Source organism: Hyaena hyaena, unplaced genomic scaffold (genome assembly GCF_003009895.1).
Source record: "Hyaena hyaena isolate Hyena2069 unplaced genomic scaffold, ASM300989v1 scaffold_289, whole genome shotgun sequence".
NCBI lineage: Eukaryota > Metazoa > Chordata > Mammalia > Carnivora > Hyaenidae > Hyaena > Hyaena hyaena.
In genome coordinates this window covers 1,293,241-1,310,112 of record NW_024080920.1, presented here as the reverse complement: position 1 = coordinate 1,310,112, position 16,872 = coordinate 1,293,241, and the positions used below count along the sequence as shown (strand labels likewise).

Here is a 16,872-nt window from a genome sequence, read left to right as displayed (position 1 = left end):
CACTAGCTGGAAAGGCTGGGAAGTCAATTTCCCTGGAAATTCCGTTAACCCCAGGAAGATCTTGGGGCATCTCTTTCATCTTAGAACTAGAACACTTCTGCAAGGGAAGATAGAAGCTTCTCAGAAAGGTTTCAAATGACTTAAGGCCTGGTGTTTTATTTTAAGACCTTCCCCTCCAGGCAGAGTCCGTCTTCCTGTCTCCTCTGGGTACTCTAAGCCTAGAGTCAGTCACCAATCACCAGCAGGCAGCCCGGAGCCTGCCACTTGAGGACTGCAGGCCTGTGACAATAGGAGCCATATTTACCTCCATTCCTCAGGATTACCTTCCCCTCCTCAGGATGCTGGGGGGAGAACACTTTACTCTGCACCTTCCAAGGTGACTTGTCAGAAACGATACAGAAATGTGACACACAGTTGTACAGGAACCAAACTCAGTTTCCAAGAGAAGCAGCATGGTAGGAAGAGGCTCAAATCCCTGCTCTACCTCCAAAAGGCCACAGGCACCTGGCCTTGTCGGTGACAGCACAGTGCCTAATACATAGCAGACCTACAGCATACACATGCTGAATAAATATATGACTAATACTTACATGAAAGCCTCACATTCTAAGTCGCTCTTAGTACAACTCAGTAAGAGGCTCAGGTGTCATAAAGACAGACGGTTTGCTGAAGAGAATTGGCTGAGTTCAGCTATACTAGCACGCTTAAAATGTAGAGGAACAAAGGGTATTACATGGTTATTATAAAAGAAGAATTGATTCTGAGAGACCACACAAAAAGGAAACAAACAGTCTAGATTCAAAAAAAGATAGCATGGGCATAGTTAACAGATAAAGGAAAGATTCAGATCAAGAATCTGCTGTGCCTGGGACCAGCAAGGGATTAATTTCTAGGATGTATAAGGAACTCCCGCATAACATCAAAAAAAAAAAAAAAATGCTGGGGCGCCTGGGTGGCTCAATTGGTTAAGCATCCGACTTTGCCTCAGGTCATAATCTCACAGTTTGTGGGTTCAGGCCCCGTATCAGGCTCTGTGCTGACAGCTTGGAGCCTGGAGGTTGCTTCAGATTCTGTGTCTCCCTCTCTCTCTCTGCCCCTCCTCCCTTTGCACTCTTGTCTCTCTCTGTTCTTCAAAAATAAATAAGCATTAAAAACAAATGAATGAATGAATAAATAAATAAATAAATAAATAAAAACAACAACAACAAAGAAAAAGAAAGAAAACTGTTAAGAGCCCCACTGGGCGGGGAGGGGGGGAGCACAGGCAAATAATTACCATGAATAAGCAATTTACCAAAGAAGAAACCCAACAGCCATGAAGCACATGAAGAAATGCCCATACTCATTTGTCATCAGGGAAAAGCAAGCTGAAACAAGAACTATCCCAGGACATCAATTCACTTGGCAAAAATTAGGAAGCCGAAAAAAAAATTAGGAAGCTGGTTAATTAATGCTAAGTATTTGTTGGAAGTACAGAGATGCTTAAGTTCCGCAGGTGGAAACGTAAATGATGGGTGGCCATTCTGGAGTGGTATCTAGCACTGCCACATCAGTACAAATATATACCCACAGGTCCATCAAGGACACGAAGGCTGCTCCTTCCAGATGTATTTGTGAAGACAGTGTTGGAGGCAGTGTGGGAGTCTATCATTAAGGGAGGGAGAAAATTGGGATGAACATCATGGACACTAGATGTACACATAGCAACATAGATGGATCTGAAAAACCTGGGGCCGAGTTATTGGTTTCTAAATGCCATTCTCTACTAAAAATAACGAGGGCTTATTGGAGAAGTAGCTGATTCCATGGCTAAGTCAGGGAATGAACAAGAGGACCCACGATCATCTCGCTGTGCCTAAAAGAAAGTGCTTAAAGATGGGATATGTCAAAAAGACACAGGAAGCAGCCTAAAGGGAATCTCACTGACCAAATCTGGGACAATCTGAGCATCAAAATAAATAATGATAGTAAAGGATTATGAGCTATTGAGTAAAGTAAGAATCCAAATTAACAGGGGAGAAGGGAAAGCTCTTCCTTACATGTGGTGTGCAAACTGGCAGACTAGTGCGGCCACCCTGGAAAACAGTATGGAGCTAGGTTCCTCAAAAAGTTACAAATAGAACTATCCTGCCATCCAGCAATGCCACTACTAGGTGTTTACCCAAAGGATACAAAAATTTGGTTTGAAGGGCACATGTACCCTGATGTTTACGGCAGCATTATCTATAATGACCAAATTGTGGAAACAGCCCAAACTGATGAATGGATAAAGATGTGGTGTGTGTGTGTGTGTACGCGTGCACGCGTACACACACACACACACACACACACACACACACGGAATATTACTCAGCTGTCAAAAAGAAAGAAATCTTGCCATTTGCAACAGCATGGATAGAGCTAGAATATAATGCTAAGTGAAATAAGTCAGTTATAAAAAGACAAATACCATATGATTCACTGATGTGGAATTTAAGAAACAAAACAAGCCAGCAAAGGGGGTGGGGGGGTGGGGAGAGGCAAACCAAGAAACAGACTCAACTATAGTGAACAAACTGATGGTTACTAGAGGGGAGGTGGGTGAAGGGATGGTGAAATAGGTGATGAGGATTAAGGAGTGCAGTAGTTATGATGAGCACGGGTGATGTATGGAAGCACTGAATCACTATATTGTACACCTGAAACTAATAGTATACTGTATGGTAAATGGAATTTAAATTAACTTTTTAAGTTTATTTATTTATTTTGACAGAGAGACAGAGTGAGCAGAAGAGAGGTAAAGAGAGGGAGAGAGAGAATCCCAAGCAGGCTCTCCACTATTAGCGCAGAGCCCAATGTGGGACTGGAACTCACAAACCACGAGATCACAACCTCAGCCGAAACCAAGAGTCAGACGCTTAACCAACTGAGCCACCCAGGCACCCCTAAATAACAACTTTTAAAAAAATAAAATAAAAATTCAGGTACATATACTGTATGATACATATTTATAACATTCTCATACAGATAAAACACTAGTAATGGAAAACAGATCAGTGGCTGCCAGGGGTTAAGAATGGAAGGAGAATGTGATTCCAAGGGGAATTTTTTGGGTGATAAAACTGTTCTGAATCTTCATCATGGTGGTGGTTTTACAAATATGCACTGTGTTACAATTCATAGAACTATATGCCCAAAAAAGGCCAATTTTACTATATGTTAATCTAAGAAACATAATACATATGTAAATATGTTCATATAAAAAGCAGCAGCTCCAATTAGGCAAGAGAAAAACAGATACACATGAAACACATTAAAATGGTTGCTCAAGTTGGGGGGTGTTTGGGAAATGGAAGTGGGAATGAGGATAAAATAGAGCAAAGAAAATAAGGCAATAAAGTCTGTGATGATAATGGGCCATGAAATAGAGTTTGATGACTGGATAGAAAGAAAGGAAAGAAGGGAGAAAGTACAAAAAGAAACAAGGGCATGATGGAGCTGGAGCTGGATGTGTCATTCCAGGGCTATAAGGGGAGAAGAAGGTCCTGACCACTAGACCCAACCCCAGGCCCTGAAAAAGGTCTGCAATACTGTGGGGATGGATTCATGGCCCATGACAGCAGACACCATCCAACATTAGGGTACAAACTCACTTCCCTGCTCTGACTTCTGACTTACCAGCTGCCTGATTTGATTATATTATGTCTTCCTTTGTAGTGCCAGCAGCCAGAGAATTCTGAGCCACCTGACCACAGTTCTAATCTTCCCAATAAAGCAGCAATTTAGCATTCCAGCATGAAAATAAGTCTCATGGGAGTTTTTATTAGTGAGTCAGCAGCCCATCTCATCAGTTCTGGAGCCCTAACTCAATTTCTGGAACATCAATGCTAATTACAAATACATCCTCTCTCCATCTAGAACCAGACCTTGAACCATGGAGAGCCTGCTGCCCTGTGGGCCATCTGGGCAGTCAGCCAGCCATGCCTTCCTGGCAGTGCCTTTCTGGTAGCAGGATCATTTTAAATGCAGTCAGCTCCAATTTCCTCCTCTGAGGAGTGGGGATAATGATGTGTTCTTTCCAGATGGTAAATGAGATAACACATATACAGTTGACCCCTGAACACCAGTTTGAACTGCGCAGGTCCACTTATACACAGGTTTTTTACAGTAACTATCCTGTAAACATATTTTCTCTTCCTTATGATTTTCTTAACAATATGATCTTTTTCTCTAGCTTACTTTATGGTAAAAATACAGTGTATAATACATACAACATACAAAACACATGTTAATCAATTGTTTATGTTACTGATAAGGCTTAGGGTCAGCAGTAGGCTATTCATAGGTAAGTTTTTGAAGAGTAAGAAGTTATACGTGGATTTTCTACAGCCCAGGAGAGTAAGGGCCCCTAACCTCCATGTTGTTCAAAAGTCACCTGTATATATTCATCACAATGCTTAGCACTAACAGATATTCAATAAATATTAAGTTTGCCTTCTCCCCTGAATCTCTGCAATTTTTTTTAACTTTTTTTATAGTTTATTTATGTTTAAGACAGAGAGCATGAGCAGGGGAAGGGCAGAGGGAAGAAGAGAGAGGGAGACACAGAATCTGAAACAGGTTCCAGGCTCTGAGTTGTCAGCACAGAATCTGATGCGGGGCTTGAACCCACAAACCATGAGATCATGACCTGAGCGTAAGTTGGACGCTTAACTGACTGAGCGGCCCAGGTGCCTTGAATGTCCACAATTTCAAAGTCTACAGGTTATTACAGCCCTACAATCACAAGTGGCTAACATTTCTCATTTCTGTTCTGACATACCAGCATCAGTGATAGGTTTAGAAGAAGAGGCTAAGACTTCAAAGGGCCTTTGGGGTATAATAAAAGGTTTTGAGGGTTGAACAGTGATTCTGTTCATCTTTTACTGTCAGAAACAAGAACTAAAATGCTAAGGAACCAGCTTAGAAGAGAATACAGAAGAAAGTTATAATCTTGGGATGAAGACCTTCTTGAGTGCAAAAACAACCTGAAGCCATAAAGGAAACAACAGATTTAAATACATAAAAATTTGAAATTTGAAATTAAATACATAAAAATTTGAAAGACACCAGACATAAAATTAAAAGACAGACCATGTTTGCAAGCAATATAAAGGAGCAATATCCATAATATTAAAAGGTCCTACAAACATATTTTTAAAACTAATAGAAATATGGGTAAAAACATTAACAAGTAATTTACAACTGGCCAAAGGACACATAAGAGTTTGTTGAACATCATCAAAGAAATAATTAAAACAAGATGTCACTTTTGCCCATCATATTGCAAATGTATAAAGATTGTTTACTGGCATAGATGTGGTGAACAGATACTTCTCAAACATTGTTGATGAGAACCAACTGGAGGGCAATTTGACAGCATCTGTGAAAATGTTAAAAGTGGCCTTTAGATCTCAAATGAATAAATAACCTAACCTTCCACCTTAAAACACTAGAAAAAGAAGAGCAAACTAAACCTAAAGCAAGCAGAAGAAACAAAATAATAAAGATGAGAGTAGAAATTAATGAACTAAAGAACAGAAAAATAGAGAAAGTCAGTTAGCCAACAGTTGGTTCCTTGAAAAGATCAATAAATATGACACCCTTCTGGCTAGAAAAAAAAAGAGAGAGAGAGAGAGAGAAGACTCAAATTACCAAAATCAGCAATAAAAAAGAAAACAGTGCTACCAATCTTATAGAAATAAAAAGGATTCCAAGGGAATACTGTGAACAATGGTATACCAACAAATTTCCAGGAAGGCACAAAGTATCAAAACTGACTCAAGAATAAATAGACAATCTGAACAGATATGTAACAAGAAACTGAATTAGTAATCAAATAGCATCTCACAAAGAAACACCCAGGCTCCGATGGCCTCACTCATCAATTCTACCAGATGTTTAAAGAAGAATTAATACAAATCCTTCACAAGCTCTCCCTAAAATTGCAAGAGGAGGGAACACTTCCCTGCTCATTCTATGAGGCAGTACTACCTTGACACCAAAATCTGACAAAGATATCACAATAAAGAAAACTACAAGTCATTTATTTGTCAATAATACCTTAATAAAGCCGGGGGAAAAACCACCAACTACAGATTAGTATCTCTTACTGTCTCTTTTACAAGACAGGCTATCTACAGGCCTCTGCCTAAGTTTTTCCAGTAACACACCAAGTCCACGTCACTGGGCACCCCAGCCTGAGCCCAGCACCCACCTCCCAACCGCAACACATCTCTTCTCACCTCCTGAGACTCCACCAAGCATCCAATGCTCCCTCCAGTGCCTCTTCCTGACCATTCAACTATTTGTACTCCATGAAGCCTTCTTCCCAGGACACTGACAAACAATGTCCACCTGGAGAAGGGAAGGCTATGGGTCCCAACAAAATCCTGGCATGCCTGACACCTAGCAACCCCCCACTCCAAGTTCCACAGTGTTGTGGATTCAATAAGAGGGAGGCCTCCTTGTGGTCTGGGGTAGGTCTCCACTAAACCCTGGCTTCAGGCTAATCCCTGTTCCTAAATTATGGTTACAGCCTCACATGTCTCCCTTATCATCTTAACTCTGCCCCAGAGCAGATGGAAAACAAAACAAAACAAGACTGCATTTGAAGGAAATTTTACTCTGTCTCCTACTAGGTTGAGTGTATGCTGTCTGCATCCCAGAAAATGGGGTTAGGCGTTGACCAAAAGACAAGAGGACTGATATCACCACATACCTCGTTCAATCCTTTTATCCACCCTTGGAGGTAAGAATTATTGCCCCATTTTACACAGGAGGAAAGTACTTCCCTGGATCTCCCAGGAACAGTGTGCTGGAGAGCAGCTCTGGCCTAACTACAATGGACCCAGGGAGAACCTGATGGCTGCGGGATGCAGCACAGGAGGACAAGAGCGGCTACAGGATGAGAGGAGGAGCAGTCACAAGTTGTATGCACCCCATCTGCTTAATCTGTAAACTGTTAGTAACTGAAATCACTGGCTCTAAGGTCATTCTACAACTTCCGGAAGTCAGCAGACTCCTGTTTATCTACAAAAGAGGCATGTGCATGGGAGGGGGCCAGGCATAGGGGCAGAAATGGCAATTTATAGTTATTGATCAATTTATTTTTACCCAATATAATGTAAGTCTTTCTTCCTTTGGGCCTCATTTCTAGATCCCATAAACCAAGTCGGTCAGTCTGGAGCTGATCCACATGGGTTAAGTGGTCAGCTGTCCAGGCTAGCCTAGTAGAACCTATCATGGTTTCTGTGGATGGCTGCATGTGGTATTTCCAGACATCAACCCACAAAGTTTTAGGTCAACACCATTTTTAAGCCAGGTTTTAAAGCAAGAGCCTGCCCCATTCTATAGACTTAGCTCCACAGACAAAGGAAGAAGGAAAGTTTCCTACCTTGGGCAAATCAACTCTTTGGCAAATAAGGTACATGAGGTGCTCAAAGAGCGACCAGTATGGCCTTTGTGGATACACCTCAACAGGAACTGCACAGAAGCAATGACTTACAGGAAAAGCCTCATGTCCAAGATGGCCACAGTGCCCTACACAAGGAACTTAACACATACACACACACACACACACACACACACACACACACACAAGCTGAGAATATAGACATAAGACTCCAGATAGATCTGACTCTCTCTCGGTATCCATATTCTTTAAAAGCCAATACCCTAGTATCCCAGGAATTTGCAGTTTAGGACCTGTGGATTATTGCATCCCTCCTGGAAAGCAAGGTGGCAATGTGAAACAATGTCCTAAAAGTGACTATATCCTCTGGCCTAAGAATTCCCCTCTAAGAATTTATCCCAAGGAGTTAATTCAACTGAAGCAAAGAGCTACACACAAATGAAAATATTCAGGATTATCTATGATTTAAAAAAAAAAAAACTATCTATGATGGAGTAACCTGGAATGTTGACTACTAAGGGAATATCCATAAGGATTTTAGGTAGCTGCTCAAAAAGGTAATAAGGATAATTATGAATAACCTAACAGTTTAAGATAGCATTGAAAGAAATGAGTAGAATGCAAAACAGTTTTACACTACCATTACAACAGAGTTAAGTATGTATGGGTTGTGTTGGCCTCTGCGGTGACAGTGTGGAGCCTGCTTTGGATCCTCTGTCTCCCTCTCTCTCCACCCCTCTTCTCCTTGTGCATACATGTGCTCTCTCTCGCTCTCAAAAATAAAAATAAAAACATAACAAATAAAACAGTAACGTCAAGTTTTGTTACAGTGGTAGGCACATGTTTGATTACAACGGTAGATAGTAAAATTTTATATATTTTTTTAAGTTAATTTATTTTGAGAGAGTGTGTGAGCACATGTGAGCAGGGGAGGGGGCAGAAAGAGATAAAGCGAGAATCCTAAGCAGGCTCTGCACTGTCAGCACAGAACCAGATATGGGGCTTGAACTCACAAACCATGAGATTACAACCTGAGCCAAAATCAAGAGCTGGACACTTAACCAACTGAACCACCCAGGTGTACCAAATTATAGTTTTTTTTCAAATAATAAAAAAAGTTAGAAATCATATAAAGCAAAAGCCAAAATCTTCAAAAATAAGAACATTAGTGCTACCAATAATAAATAACACACTCAGAGCTTACTCAATGTTAGGCACTGTTTTAAGTCGTTTTATGGACCCAAACGACCTGAACTTTCCAACATCCATGAGGCAGACACTATTATCACCCCTATTTTACAGGCAAGAACACAGGGGCACAGAAAGGATAACATCTGGGGCGCCTGGGTGGCTTAGTTGGTTAAGCGTCCGACTTTCGCTTAGGTCATGATCTCACAGTTCGTGGGTTCGAGCCCCGCATCGGGCTCTGTGCTGACTGCCAGCTCAGAGCCTGGAGCCTGTTTCAGCCTGTGACTCCCTCTCTCTCTGACCCTCCCCTGCTCACGCTGTCTCTCTCTCTCTCCTAAAAATAAATAAAACATTAAAAAAAAAAAATTTAAAAAAAAAAGAAAGGATAACATCTTTCCCATATCACACAGCTAACCAGTGTGATGGAAAAAAACATTCTCCATGCCACTTCAAAGGTCATTCATCTGCTAAAATGTTTGTGCCTGCTTAGAGACGACAAAATCTACAGAAGTTTCACCCCAAGAGCCCGAAATGGGCAGTAGGTAGTGAACTTCAGAGGTTATTTCAGAAGCCTTTCATGTTGCAGATATGACCAGGATTTCCCGCCATACCCACCTAGACTTCAGAAGGAAGAACACTAAAGACCAACAGGTCCAGCCCACTCAAACTTCAGAAAGGGAAGGAGGGACCGACAGAGTTAGGACTTGCCCAAAATGATGTAATGATTTAGGAGAAGAACCACAACTTGAAATTCTCAAGCCAGTGGCCTTTGAGGCTTTGCCCTCCCCCTGCAGACCACGAACCCCCTCTTTCTGTATTTCTCTCTCCCTTCACCTTTCCTTCAGTCCCTTCAGTCTAGCTATCCTCGGCTTTCCCTTGTCCAGCATGGCCCTTCCTGTTCTAGCTTCTCTGTCTTTCATTATCTTCAGTTCACTCTGCCTCCGCTTCCAGTCCTCTCCCACCCCACTGGCAGCAGCTGGGACTTCAGCTACAGCATTCTTCCCATGTGGCCCGACAGCAACCAGAGGAAATTACAGGCCACAATCAGCAGTAGACCCCTGCCCTTCCCAACCAGGGAGACTGTTGAAACCACATTGGGAGAGACAGAGATGCTAAAATCAGTGTAGGAAGAGAGGCCCTTCATTTTGAGTCTGGACCTAACCCAGATCGCCCATCTGGTTCCCTGCACTTCCTTGGGGCCCTGAGAGCCTTCATGCTTCCTCTGTCTGACTACACTGTTTGCCCAGGTCTGTCCACCACAAAGTAAGGACCAGCCCTTGTTCATGTCTATCTCCCATGCCTTACATAATGTAGTTACCGATAAAGTCTTGCTGCATGAGCAAACCAGTCTTCATTCATCCTCTTCCTTAGGGCCCCTCTGCCCATTTTTGGCCAGGCAGGCTCCCTTTAGTGCTCATCGGAATGTGAGAAGCTACCTAACACCTCTACGGCAAATCACTAAGCTCCTATAATGCAAACACATTTCCCTAGGTCCACCCTCAACTCGGGGAGGCCTTTCCTGTTTTTTCAAGCTGCTGCTGGTGGTGTCCTGAAACAACCAACGTGGCTCTGTGGTTTCAGGATATCAAAGGCAAAAGGATATTATGCAAAACAGAAAGAAATGTTTAAAGAAAATTTTAAAAGCACTTGTAGAAGGCACCCTGTCAGGGGGCCAGGCAATTATTGCACCCCCTGCCAGGGCCCCTCCCCACGACCTCCAGACCCATGTAGTGGGGCAGGAAGGAACCTGACCTCATACCATACTGGTCATGCTGGTCGGACATGACCCCACCCCTTCCCTCAGCACAGCCTCCCCCGAATCCCCAGGCTCTGTGCCAAATAACCCCTGGCAGATTCCCAAAGCCAAAATGTCCCTCAGAAGAGGAGAAGGTAGATCCAATGAGGGCAACAAAGTGGGTAACTTCAAAGTGGAATGACACCTTGGGAAGAGACTGGCATACTGGCCTGGAACTGGGTTGCTCAAACCACCTGAACAAGTCCCAACCAAGCGCCAGGCTCTACTGGTCTCTGAGGCTTCTCTCAAAACCAATTCCTGGACACTTGCAGGTTCTCACTTCGTGGCCCCTCCCCAGATCTCAGAACTGCCTGGAGGTGGCAGAGCTGTGTTGTTTGTTTCAGAGTTCGATTTGCTGGCTTGTTCCCACACGCTCTGTAGAAACAGTCACAAGTCAGTCAGTCATGTCAACTGCACTGGGTTAGCTGGCTGCGGTTTCCCCAGCACCATGGCCCCAGTGCCACAGTCCACACAAGCCTAGCCCAGGGACCTGGCTGCTAAGGAGACAAATGGAGAAGTTACTGAGAAAGTGGGCTCCTGGAGCATCACCCCCACTGCTTCTGTTGACAACAGATTTCTGCCCAGTCTGATCCCAAGAGTCTGTCCTGCAGCCTGGCCCTCTGCCCCTGCCCCAGGCACTTCCTGCACCTAGTTTCCTTTTTAATCAGAATTCTAGACACATCCCTCATTCAGCAATAAATGATACTCCTCTGCCAGCGCTAAGTAAACCTGTAATTCTCAATGGGTCTATCTTATTTAGTAAGACTGGCTTTAAAACAAAACACTTCGCAGACAGCATTCACCCTTTTTTTCCCTTTTTGGAAAACTCTGCTAGTGAAACAATCCAAAAAGTGCAGTGCTTTATGCCCCAGCCTCACTGGGCCACCAAGAGAAAACAAAAACTACATGTGTGTGCTAAACAAAGAAAAAGAGAAAACAAAAACTACATGTGTGTGTACATGTATGATAAAAGAAAGTTATAGCATATTCAGCTGACAGAGACACAGCTTTGGTGGCTTTTAAAGGTGTAAAGAAGAATCTTAAGTGACAAATGCTGGACACTAGGCTATCTGTATCTAAACATACCAATCTATCTGTTTTTCTGGAAAGACAGCTATATTCTTATCATACGTAAGAAAAAAAAGACTAGTAGATGATGTGCCTACATGTCTTCTCTAAGTTATAGGAATACAGGTGTGCTTTTCTACCTCTTTTAACTTCTCAAGTTATTTTCAATAAGTCTGCATTACTTTGTGCAAAAACGATAAAGAGATTGCACACTCCTCAAAAAAATACAGAGAAAAGCAAAGACCCAGAACCCTAGCCTGCCGTGTTCCAGGGAGGCGAATCCTTCCCCATCTCTGGGCTTTGCAAGGGGCTTTAGAGAGGTGGCAGGGGGAAAGGGAAATGGCTACAGAACACACCCAGACCAGACATTAAAATCACTGCCAAAGAATTTAGCAGCAGCCAATTATGTATCTCCTGGCCTTCATTTGGGTAGGGAAGGGGCGGGCTGAGGCCAGGCTGGAAAGTGGAACCTGAAACACAAAACATGTGACTCAGCCCTTCAGCCTTCTAAGGACAAATCCCTTTAGGCCACGTTCAACCAGAACCAGCTCCCAACCAGACCCTGATCCTAAGCCACCACGACCTTCAAACCTGGAGGTTCTGACCTTTACAAAAGGATCTGCAATCTCTCCCTGAGCCGATGAACTGTGTAGGCCCAGCTAAACACAGAGACCCCCCACAACTGGGGCCTTGACAATCACGGCCACAGGCCGGCTCCCAGGAACCCTCACAATCCCACACCTTGTCAACTCTCCCAGGAGTCAGGGTCTGGCTGGCTGGCCTTTACAGTGACCTCATTGCCCAGACCACCCTGGGCAGTGCCAGAGGCAAGTGTAAAATGGCCACAGTGCCAGGCCCCAAGGGATTTAAGCCGCAAGGGCAGACCACTTGCCCCAAAACAAATGGATTGCCGCTTAACTGGATAAGAATAACTGGAATTTTCAGGTGGATATGGATTCAAGCAGAATTCCAGTCTCTGCTTCTTGTCAAGAGCAGGCAGGGAACGCTGAATAGTGAAGACAGCATAGGAGGCACTGGGTATGTGAGCAGGGGAGAAATCACCAGGTTTGACTTGACCACAGGACAACTGGGCCCCTTTCAGACACACCCAGAGCCCAATTAAGCCCAAAGGGGATGAGCCTCTCAGACCGACCCCCAAAGCCTGGAACATCCCCAGGGTGAAGTTCCCGGAAAGGCTGGGACTGCCTGAGCACAAACTGTCCCATTGTTCCCAATCCATAAATTAGTCTAGTCCCAGCCTAAAAGTCCCTATCCTACTGCTATCCAAAGACCATATGGCTGCTGTTTCCTCATTACAGTCAATATAAAGCAGCAAAGTACAGATTACTCGGCCAAGCTAATTTAAGGCTTCAGAAATTAGAGGAACTTTTTCACACAATCAAAACCAGGATTTAAGAACTTTGATATCAACTCTGGGTTTCTGAACAAGAGAAGGAAGGAAGGAAGGAAGGAAGGAAGGAAGGAAGGAAGGAAGGAAGGAAGGAAGGAAGGAAGGAAAGGAGGGATGAACAGGAGAGAAAGAAGCTATATCTCACACACACAAGTACACACAGTTTAGTTTCTCTAAATGACATCAGCACAATTTAATTATGCTTCCTCTGCTTGGACTGTGAGCGAGTTCCTCAAGAAGAGGCATTTTGTCATCTTCCTCTCTGCAGTGCTAGTACCCAGTAAAGGACAGGCACATTGTTGGAATTGAATGAAGTTACCAGATGCCTTAGCCACCGAGGACGTCCACATAAGCTGCTACACAAGACGTTTCAGGTGGACACACAGACATACCTAGAGAGGGTCTTCCCAGATTCCAGGTCATGCCAGCCTGCTCTGAGCCTCTGCACTAGGCAATAACCTCAAGGAAGAGCACTGTGCTAGGTAGCAGAATCCCCGAGTTCCAGCCCCAGCTGGCCATTCCTGGCTGTGTGGCCTGAGACCCTGCCCCTCTAGCACAATGAAGGATGGGGCTAGAGAACTAGACGGTCCCCTCCTGGGATGCCATGGGTCCAAAATGCTCCAGCTGAAACCCAATCCCACATTTGGCTCTTGCTCCCTGTGCCCCCAAGGAGCTTCCATGCTTGTCCTCAGAGTCTGGGACAGAGTGCCACAGGCAGGAGTCACTTCTGCCACCATCAGGCTGAGTGGAAGAAAGTGAGCCCAATGTCATAGAGGGTGTTTCGTAATCTCAGACTGTCAGACAAGAAGGTGTATTTGTGAATTTGTCAATAAATTATTTTCTCCAGGAAAAACAACAGGACAAAACTGGTTTAAAGTACTAGTTACCTAATCTGCCAAAGTGTAAAGATCTAGACACAGGGGAGGCTCCCTGTGCCTCCCCCAACCCTGAGGATAAGGCTCCAAGACTCATCCCCAAAGGGGAGAGAGCCCTTTCCCGACCTGAGGCCAGAACAGATGTCCTCAGAGTACATTCTGTCCTGGGCAGCCTGCTCGTGTCCACATGTGTGCATATGGGAGGGGGACAGCATGCTGGTGGAAAAACACCTGAGAGCTGAGAGCCCAGCAGAGACTCAGAAAGTGCTTTGTCTTCCCAAGGATGCAAACCATGGCAGAGGCTTGGTTGACAGCCTCCACAAAAGCTGGGGAAATTAGCTCATGGACAAGTGCTCTTCCAGGGCCCTGGCTACCTATGGCGGCTGTTTGCTGGCCCAGGGGCCCATGATTGTCTGGTGCCCACCTCTAGATCAGAGTCCTTGTTTGAACAAATAAAGAGAATCTCTTCACAGCACAGATGGGCAAGAGAAGCCTCTGGGTTTAAGCAGTCCTTTACTCAGCCCCCACACCCCACATACCCTTGACGGGACTGTACCAGGTGTACCAGGCCCCAGGTCAGCCCACCCTCCCCTAACCAGTCCAACCTGAGGTATTGCCCACCCCCACCTAGCCCCTGTCCAGGCTGGCAGTGCCAGTGCCAGCACAAGTCAAGTCACACTGAGCTGCCACCAAATTTGCTCAGAGATGAACATTCCAGGAAAAGGAAAAGGTAAGACCGCTCCTCCTCCCAGGTTGACTACACCTCAGGCAAACACCCAGGTAGCCAGGAAAGGGCACCACATGACTATGTTCCGTACATCAGATGCTGCTTGGCCCGAGGGCCATGAGGACGGTGCTGCAGTCCTGAACTGTCTGGGAGAACTCCCTCGGGAACTTGTAGGAGTCTTCAGGAAAAGCCCACCTCCCCCATGCAGTCCCTACCCCTGAAGGCCTCACACTAGCCCATGGGGGACCCTGAGGCAGGGCATACACTGGCTCTAAACTCTGCAACCTGCCTTATGTCACACAGATAGTGTAGACAGAGGCAGGATTGAAATCCAAGTCTATCTGAAGTCTATCCCAAAGCTCTGACAACCCATGACAGATCAAACAGTCACCCACCAACAGCCCAGTCTAATGCCTGGCTCCTCTGGGGAAGGGCATGCCCAAAACCCTCCATATTCCATACAGGAGCCTGTCACAGCATGTGGCCCAGACCTCTGGACAACAGAAAGTAAAGCCAAGTCGTGGAAAGGAACTGTAAGTAGTGAAAAGGCCACAGTTCTAAACCCCACGGATGCTTTCTCCCATCAACCTCAAAACCACCCCACAAGGGCTTTGGTTGACACCTGCCCAGCTGAACAGATGGACTCAACTCCCCCGACCCACACACTCTGAGAGACTTTCAGCTTCCTTAAGGCCCCCTCCCAGCCAGAAGCCCCCACTCCGAGAGCTGAACCCAACCACTCAAGCCTAAGGGCTCAATTAAAATGAAGAAAAACCCTCTGCCTTCACTTTGTGGGACCCGTAGCAGCTACCAAACATCATGGTCCCATATGTGTCACGCTAAGACAACCAGGCTAGAGAAGGCCCAGGGCCTCTCTCCTCACCCTCCAAAATGTTGTCTCTCAGGAAGTCCCTTCAAACCTCCAATTGAAAGTTCTGCTCAGAAATACCAGTAACTGGTCACCAATCACTAGCAACACCATTACAAAACAAAACAAACCAGAGAGGCAGCACCGCAGGCTCTCCGACTTCACTGAGCAGACCTTATACCTCAAACACCAATCTAATGAGCGCTGGGGTACGTTAATTTGCTAATTTCTTTTTTTCTGCATAATGTCGAGGCAACAATTAAATAAAAAAAAGACAAAACCTAGCCTCTCTGGGTTCTGAGGACTTCTCTCTCTTCCCCCTTCTCTCTGCTGCTCAGAGCCATCTCCACGGGAGTCTGAGAAAATGGAACTTCAAGTCCCAAGTCCTATTTGCCGTGTACTTAATGTACACAATCTCATTTATGTTCCAAAAATAACCCTGTGAGTTAAGCACCAACAACCCCATTTTACATATAAGAAAGAGACTCTGAGAAACTCTCTAAGATGCCTGAGGCCAGACACTTAGCAGCAGGGCAAATACTCAACATTATTTTATAGGACTAGTCTGCTTCCCAGACTAACCACCAAGTCCAAAGGGATTCAAGTTTCTGTTTAAAAAAAAAAAAAAGTCTCCTTACTTCCACAATTCATGTCTGACCAATTCCAAGGGCCTCCTCCCAAACTTGATATGAAAATATTGAAGTAATTATTGGAGAAATTGAGCAAGAACATGTAGGAGGCCTTCTGTGCCAGGGTTTTGCGGGAAGGTGACAGAGTTCCTTTTGGCAGGATGCCTGCCCTCCCGCCAGGGCCCCTCACTCAGAACAACAATCTCTAAACCCTGGCATTAAAAATGAGCAGCCACCTGTATGATATTCTTGGGAACAACCTGTGGCTGCCTTGGACCTGACTGCCTGTGGATTACAGGCCAAGGAAAAGTCCCCTCCCCACCTCCAACAGGCACGGGCTGACTCCTCCGGAGGTGAGGAATACAAACCCACCCACTCAAACTCCCAACAAATGCGTTGAAACACAGGCTGGTGGCCACGTTTCGGATTCTCTGGGCAGGATACCTGAGACTCCAAGCTGCTTCCTGAAAGGGACAATTCGGTGTGAACTAGTTTATAGTTTAGCCCTCCAACCCCTATGGTACACACACTGTATTCATACAAACACCCTCAGCCCTTGGGAGTGCTTGCTCACTTAGGTTTTGGGAAGCTACAGGAGCAGGAAGCAGGGTAGCAAGGCCCCAGGGCAGGGATCTACACAGAGGAGGAACTTAACAGCAACAATTTACTAAGGATTTACCTTCACTAATGTAAACCCTTGTTTACATTGTCTCATCTAATCTTCCAAAACAACCCTGACATAGGTACCATTTATCTTCCCTATTTAACAGACCAGAAACCAGAGGTTACAGAGCAAGTCACTTGTTCAAATGCTCAGGAAAAGTTAACCCACACCCAGCAGAGAGTGGTTCTATGGGAAGACAAGATATGTGAGCTGGA

At 44.9% G+C, this 16,872-nt stretch overlaps 1 protein-coding gene across 1 annotated transcript in view; it reads right to left on the bottom strand.

The window, feature by feature from the left end:
- Window positions 1–16,872, bottom strand: part of B4GALT1 (beta-1,4-galactosyltransferase 1) — a 51,296-nt gene that overhangs the window by 33,380 nt on the left and 1,044 nt on the right. The gene's annotated exons all lie outside the window — the stretch shown is intronic.